This window comes from Meles meles, chromosome 9 (genome assembly GCF_922984935.1).
Source record: "Meles meles chromosome 9, mMelMel3.1 paternal haplotype, whole genome shotgun sequence".
NCBI classification, from domain to species: domain Eukaryota; kingdom Metazoa; phylum Chordata; class Mammalia; order Carnivora; family Mustelidae; genus Meles; species Meles meles.
In genome coordinates, this window is record NC_060074.1 from 3,463,361 (window position 1) to 3,471,192 (window position 7,832).

A 7,832-nucleotide genomic window follows, 5' to 3' on the forward strand; every position below is an offset into this window, starting at 1 on the left:
CGGGACACGAGGGTGACACTCGAGGAGGGCGCAGGAGGCTGGCCAAGCCGACGCCCGCACCGCAGCCTCCAGCCCCGCTCCCGGCCGCGGGTGCCATTCTTCCTGGAGTCTCCCAGCTTCTCCACAGGAGCACCTCGCTGGAGGGGGAACAACCCTAACTTGGCCATGGCCAGGCCTCCGAGAGCTTAGGCGTCCTCTTTACTGGGGGGAGGGTCTCCTTTAACGCGTGAAAACCCTTCGGAACCTCCCTTTGCCTCACTTGCCTCCCAGCCCACTCCCGAGTCTACACCCGCCGCCCCTCAAGACCCGGGGCAGCAGCTCTTTCCGCCCACAGGGCCTGTCCCCACGCTTTCCTAACACCACCGTCTTGCACCCAAGTCGTCTCAAGGATTCTTCCTTGGTGGTTGGCTCCGGACGGAGCCTTTCACCCGTATTCCAGCAGCCTGTCACCCCGTCACCCACGCCACCTGCATCACCCCTGTCACCCCCGTCACCCCGCGTCACCCGCGTCACCCCGTCACCCCCATCACCCCCTCACCCCATCACCCCGCGTCACCCCATCACCCCCGTCACCCCCGTCACCACGTCACCCCGCGTCACCCCCGTCACCCCCCTCACCCCGCGTCACCCCGTCACCCCATCACCTCCGTCACCCCCGTCACCCCGTCACCCCGTCACCCCCGTCACACGGACGCGAAGCGCTGGCCCGTGCGGAGCTGTGGGTCCCGGGGAGGCGCCGTGAAAGGCCTGTAGGCCCGTGGTTGCTCCACGCGTGAGTGTGCGGGATCCCGGACGGGAACGCGGAGCGAAGTGTGCGTCTGCCCGGGATTGAAAAGGACGTCGAGAGCGGACAGTGGCGTGGGGTCCCCCTTTGTCTGGGGCGGAAACGCAGCGTCGGAGCCGCGGGCCCGGTGGCTCCGCAGTCCCGGCCGGGGTGTGACATCCGCTCCACGGTCCGTGACCGCCTCTCGGGAGGGGACGGAGGAGGAAGTGTAACCTCGTCGCCTCTGGTTTCTTCGTTGCTGGGACAGGAGCGAGGCCACAGCCGTCTGGGTGTTGCTGGTGCCGAGGTCCAGAGCCCACGGCCAAGAAACGGCTCCTCCCGTGTCTTCGGTGCAGAAAGGGTGGTTTGATGAAGGCTTGGGGACAGGCCCCGCGGGCCGAAGGGCCTCACCGGGGTTGTGAGGAGCGGCTGGTTCCGTCCGGGAGTTGGGCCGGTGGGGAACGAGGGAGGTTCCACAGGACTTTGCTCTGCTCCGGACGACCCTGCGGACACGGACGCGCGAGGCCTGTCGCCGTCAAGCTACGCTGGTTCTTCCTTTCCTGGTAGGACAGTGGCCTCCAGACAGCAGGGGGTTCCTTGGAGGAACGTCACGTGGACCCGCCGGCCCGGGAGTCAGCAGGGAGTCGCATGTTTGTCCTTGGCTCCCTCGGCAGCGTCTCCGCGCCTGGAGAGGAGGAGGAAGGAAAGAACAGTCTGGAATGTCCCACGGCGGGTGCTCCCGGCACAGTGGTCGCCTCCCTGCGGACCTTCTGTCCCTGGACAAAGCGATGCAGAAAAGGCGAAGGACCCGTTTCTGGGGCCGATCACTGCTCCTTCTTTCAGGCGCTCGTGGCACATCCCAGAGCATTTTGGGGTTTGAAAGTCAAATAATTGAGTGAGTATGAGAAGAGGAGAAACACCACGACGACCAGCACTTTTTATGGGCTGCTTCTCATGATTCTCTTTTATTTTTATTTTTTTATTTATTTTATTTTATTTTATTTTTTTTTAAAGGTCAAACAAAGCTTTATTTCGCGCCAAGCATCAGGAATCAGACCGACCGTGAAACAGACCGGTCGGGGTCGCCCCTTACAGAGGACAACCGATTCTCTTTCATAATCCTCGAAAAAACCCTGTAAGGGAGGTCACGTTTCCCCTATACCCGAGATCATTTTCTGACCTACTGCGCTATCTCGTGTTACTTCATTCACGTTGTTTTGCGTATGTCTAACCCTTGGCATAAGCTTGTGGGTTTTTTTTTGGTTTGTTTTTTCCTTAGCGAGGGTCCCAAGTTCAGGTACGCTGCCGGCAGATGAGAAGAGCTGACCGTAGTCACCCAGCGTCCGCAGAACGAAGCCTTGTGTATACACGTGTGCAACTGGCCGAGAGTTTGGTATGTTTTTTATACATGCAGAGAACATACTTCTTCATTAACAGTAATTAATGATTAATTTACATCAAAATGGAAGTTTCTTTAAAATAACAGGTAAAGGGCGCCTGGGTGGCTCAGTGGGTTAAAGGTCTCTGCCTTCAGCTCAGGTCACGATCTCAGGGTCCTGGGATCGAGTCCCGCATCGGTCTCTCTGCTCAGCAGGGAGCCTGCTTCCTCCTCTCTCTCTGCCTGCCTCTCTGCCTACTTGTGATCTCTGTCAAATAAATAAGTAAAATCTTTTAAAAAAATTACAGGTAAAGAAAACAAATCTAGGTTACTTTTTGGCTTCTTTTTCATCAGCATATCACAACTGTAATGTTCTCCAGAGCTTCTGATTGGAATGTTCTTTGTCTCCCACCCGGAATCCTAGTGGGAGGTCAGAACCTCGCAAGGGCTGTGTATGGCCCCAGGGCTTTGGAGTAGATTTTCAGTATCAAAACAATTTTTCTTGCTGTTGCTATGCTTTCTTCTCATATGAGACAAGAGGGCACGGAGGAAAAGACACTGCCTTACCTTTTTAAAAATCCCTGATCAGCCCCAAAGACTCCGTATGCCCTCGCTTCTCCGCGGTCGATGCTTCTTTTGGCTTTTCCAAAGCTGCTCATGCTACCTAGGGCATGGAAAAAGCAGTTCTAATCAAAAGACTCTAAAATACAACACAGCTCTAAAAAGAAAGTTTCTTTTTCCCCTGCGCTATAGACTGAAGGGAAACACTGAGGCCAGCCAAGCGCTGTCCCAGGAGGTCAGTCAAGGAAGTCTGTCTGTCCATCTTGTTGCCCCGCTGTGCCCTGGGGTTGAATTCTCATGCCCCGGGGCCACAGCTGGGTCATCCACATCAGAGTTTCAGCTGGAGCGGAGAGCAGAGGAAGTCTTACCAAGGGGCCGTGTCCTCAAGGATGTGATCTGGACAGGGCATACGTTAGCTCAGTTCCCAGCGGCCTGAATTTAGTCACAAGGGCACTCCTGGTAGCAAGGGAACCTGAGAGCTGTGACTTACAACCTAGTGGCCATGCTTCTAGCTAGAGCTCAAGGAGCCCATTACCGAGCCAGCGGAGAAGAGATACCGGAGACAGCGATCGCAGAGTGGCTGTGTAGGAGAGCGGAACCTCCCCCGGCCAGCACCCCGAGATATCTCCTTCATAACGTGTACCAGAGCCTCTATTATCATTCATTCCCATGTTTGTAGTGTGTCAGCTCCTGGGTGGGGACACTGCGCACCGCTGTGTCCAGAGCTCCTCGCAGGTGGCTACGAACACAGGGACACCTGTTAGCGGACAGGCCCGATCTCTGGGAAAGAGGAAAACTGCCTAATGGCTCTCCTACAGGTCCTGGCACATGGTAGGGATCCAGTCAGTGTTTGTTCAATGAACAGACCTAGCTGCAGGTCCGGTAGAGAGACGAGCAAATCCAATCAGAGAGACAAGGAGTGCCGTTTGAAAAGCCTTTACATACTTTGTTTTTAGAATTCAATAGGCTAGGTAAAATACACAGATAAGCATAAAGGAAAGTCTTACACTGAAAGAAAATCACGGTCAACACCTCGGAAACACTCGTACACAATTTTTTCCTACATGCGCACACACAACAGTTTTTAAAACTGGTATCATACCATAGACCGGCATGCCTTATTTTTGACTGTACTGCACTTCTCAGACAGTACAGACAGAAGGTTGTGGCAACCCGGCCCTGAGCTGGTCTACAGGCACCATTTGTTTCCAATAGCACTTTTCCCCTCTTCGTGTCCTTGTCACATCTTGGTAACTCTTGGGATATTTCAAGCTTTTCCATTAAATGTAACAAATAAATGTCACAGTGGTCTGTGGTCGGTGATCTTCGATGTTACTATTGTCATTCTCTTGGGGCGCCACGAACCACGTCATATAATAATGAACTTAATTGCTGAGAGCTGCGCGTATCCTGGCAGTTCCACTGACCAGCCGTTCGCCCATCTCTCTCCCTCTCCTCAGGCCTCCCTACTCCCTGAGGCGCAACGATATCGAAATTAGGCCAAGCAATAACCCATCATGGCTTCTAAGTCTTTAACTGAAAAAAGTTGCACAGTTCTCACTTTAAATCAAAAGCTAGAAATGATTTGTCTTCATTAGGAAGTCACGCCAAAAGCTGACAGAGGCAGAAAGCGAGGCCTCTCGCACCGGTTTGCCAAGTGAGTGCAGAGGAAAAGTTCTGGAAGGAAATGAAAAGTGCTACTCCTGTGAACACGTGAATGAGAAAGTGACACGGAAGAAGCTTTAACGGCCTGGATAGAAGATCCATCCATCTGCCACAGTCCCTTAGACCAAAGCCTAGCCCAGAGCAAGACCCTCACTCCCTCCGAGTATCCGAAGGCTGAGAGAGGCGAGGAGGCTGCAGGAGACGGGTGTGAAGCCGCAGGGGTGGGTTCCTGGGGCTGCAGGAAAGCAGCCAGAACGTCTCTGGAACATCCACGGACCCAATGAAGCAGCCTATGCTGGCGGAGAAGCTGCCGCGAGTTTTCCAGAAGATCCAGCTAAGGGAGCTGAGGAAGGGGTTACACTAAGTGAGAGATTTTATGTGTAAATGCCTCACAGTTCAGGAAGATGCCATCTAGGACTTGCACAGCTAGAGAGAAGTTGGTGCCTGCCTTCAGAGGACAAGGGACAGGCTGACTCTCTTGCTGGGGGCGAATGCAGCTGGTGACTTTAAGTGGCAGCTGATGCTCCCTGACCGTTCCGAAACTCCCACAGCCCTTGCGAATCATGCCAAGTCTACTCTGTGTTCTGTAATGGACCACGAGAGCCTGCGTGAGGGCACATCTGTTTACAACGTACCCGACTGAGTAGTTTAAGTCCACTGTTGAGACCTACACCTCAGAAAAAGAGATTCCTTTCCAAATAATCCTGCTGGTTGACATTGTACCTGCTCACCCAAGAGCTTGGGCAGAGCTGTACCGTGCGATTACTGGTGTTTTCAGGCCTGTCGACACAACACCCATTCTGCAGCCCGTGGATCAAGGAGTAATTCTGATTTCACGTTTTATTATTTAAGAAATATATTTCCTAAGGGTATAGCTACCATAGACAGTGATTCCTCTGTCGGATCTGGACAAAGTAAACCAAAAATCTTCTGGAAAGGCACCATTTTAGATGCCAGTAATTACATTTATGAATGGTGGCCAGAGGTCAAGATATCAATATTAACAGGAGTTTAGAAGAAGTTGATTCCAACCCTCAGGGATGACTTTGAGGGGTTCGAGACTTGGGTTGAGGGGGTCATTGTCAGTGTGGTGGAAATACCACGAGAACCAGAGTTAGAAGTGGAGCCTAGAGGTGGGGTTGAGTTGCCGACAACCTCCTGCTCAGACGGGAATAAATGAGAAAGTGCTTCTTATGGGTGAGCAGTGAAACTCGTTTCTTGAGATGGAATCTACTCCTGATGAAGATGCTTTAAGATGGTTGAAATGACAACAAAGGATTTAGAATACTCCATAAACTTGGTTGATAAAGCAGCAGTAGGGTTCAAGAGGAATATCTCCGATTTGGAAGAAAGTTCTATTGCGGGTAAAACGTGGTCAAACAGCATCGCAGCCTACAGAGAAATTGTTCATGAAAGGAAGAGTCAATCAATGCATCAAACTTCACTGTTGTCTCATTTTAAGAAATTTCTACAGTTATTCCAACCTTCAGCAATCACCACCTTGATCAATCAGCAGCCACCAACCTCAAGGCGAGAATTTCCAACAGCAAAAAAGACTGTAACTCCTTGATGGGATGGGATGGTTAGCATTTTCTAGCAATAAGACTTATTTGAGAGAGAGCGTGAGCACAAGCAGGGGTGGGGCAGAGAGAAAGGGAGAGAAGCAGATTCCCTGCAGAGTGCAGAGCCCAGGCAGGGCTGGATCCCACATCTGTCCCTCAGATCATGACCTGAGCCGCAATCAGGAGTCAGATGCTTAACTGACTGAGCAACCCAGGCACCCTGCAATAAAGTATTTTTTAACTAAAGTATATACCTTGTTTTTTATGACATAATGTGATTGCACTCTTAAGAGACTACAGTGTAGCATAAATATAACTTGTGTATACACTGGGCACTGGGAAATCAGAAAATTCATTTGACTTGTTTCATTGCAATAGTTGCTTTATTGAGGTGACCTGGAACCCAACTCACAATATCTCCAAGGTATGCCTATATGCAGCTTATTTATTATTTTTAGTTATGAGGTGTATTTAATTTTTTTATTTAAGTATAGTTAACATACAGCGTTACATGAGTTTCAGATGTATGATAGAACGATTCAACAATTCTGCACATCTCTCAGTGCTCGTCAAAGCAAGTGTGATGTCCGTCCCTTCATCTACGTGGCCCATCCTCCTACCCACGTCCTCTCTGCCAATCACCGGTTTGTTCTCTGCATTTGAGTCGAGTTTTTGTTTTGTTTTACCTCTGCTCATATGCCGCTTAAATAGAAAACTTCCCAAGTATACTCACGAGAAATAATGCTGCTTCTGCTTCTTCTTCTTCTTCTTCTTTTTTTTTTTTTTAGAAATAATGCTTCTTTTATTTTATTTTTTTAACATTAGACGGGGATTGCGCCCAGGTTTGAGCAAGGTTTGAGGGGGTCACATGTCACACAACGCCCTGGACAGCCAATCATAATGCTTATGAACTACAAAAGGTCTCAAAACACTGCCCGAAGTATGAGGATGAACACAGATAAATCAGATTGCGTGCTATAGTTACGTTTCGGGTGGTGATTAGAGAGAGCACAGACTAAGTCTTGCATGGACACATCTATTAGCTGGCAGACCCATAGCCCATGCTGGGGGCTCTTTGCAGAGTAGGGAAAAAAAGAATTCTCTAGAAAAGTTTGTCAACCCTGAGATGCATATTTTTATTTGGATCTAACTCTTCTTCCTTTCCACAGAAGGGCATTGCTTGCTTTTCTTTTCATCTTTCCTAGCCAGAGATGGGAAATTTCACTGGAAGAAAACGATCCAGATTTATTTTTACTTTTACCACCGACAAGTATATAATGCAAACTCCCATGCTGGACAGGACAGCTATGGTTATCCTGCCAGAATACCGGGAGTGTGTCTTGCTGGGAGACGAGGGAAACCACCAGGCTTGGAAGTCTGGTGTGTGCATGTCTAGGAATACACAGATGACAATTCTAGACCCAGAGCTACCCGTCCACCCGTAAGAGCGTAGAGCTGGCTTCAAGTCACTAAGCATAAAAGATGCTGTGGGCGTCTACAACTTTTTTAAAAAGGGCATTATTTGCATTTAAAATATGTTTTCTAATTTCCAAAATAGTCTATGTAAGAAGTTGGGAAATTTGGGTGAAAAGACGCGAGTGGGGGAAGGAAAGTAATGGAAAAAATTGGAAACATCTGCATAAACACATCACAACCTTTTACACATGTGAAAGCGGGAGTTTCCAGGTCTGACTTAGCCCAGCAACCAGTATGAGTGTGACCAAGTCTCTTCCCCTCCTTGAGCCTTTGTTTCTTTATCACCAAAAAAAACAGGAGAGGAAAAGAAGCCAGAAGCTGCCACTAGTATAGGATATAGCCCCCCCCCCCCCCCGCCCCCGCCAGCAGCACAGAGTCCCATCCAGCCGGCAAGTTATGAGGGTTACTGTGAGTACATTAGTTGTGT

General features: G+C 50.0%; 1 non-coding gene across 1 annotated transcript; it reads right to left on the minus strand.

Annotated features, from left to right (window-relative positions):
* Positions 1–6,748: 6,748 nt before the first annotated feature.
* LOC123951297 lies at positions 6,749–6,852 on the minus strand. The gene has a single exon (XR_006820439.1). It is a non-coding gene; the product is annotated as a small nucleolar RNA U13 (small nucleolar RNA).
* Between the last annotated feature and the right edge of the window lie 980 nt (positions 6,853–7,832).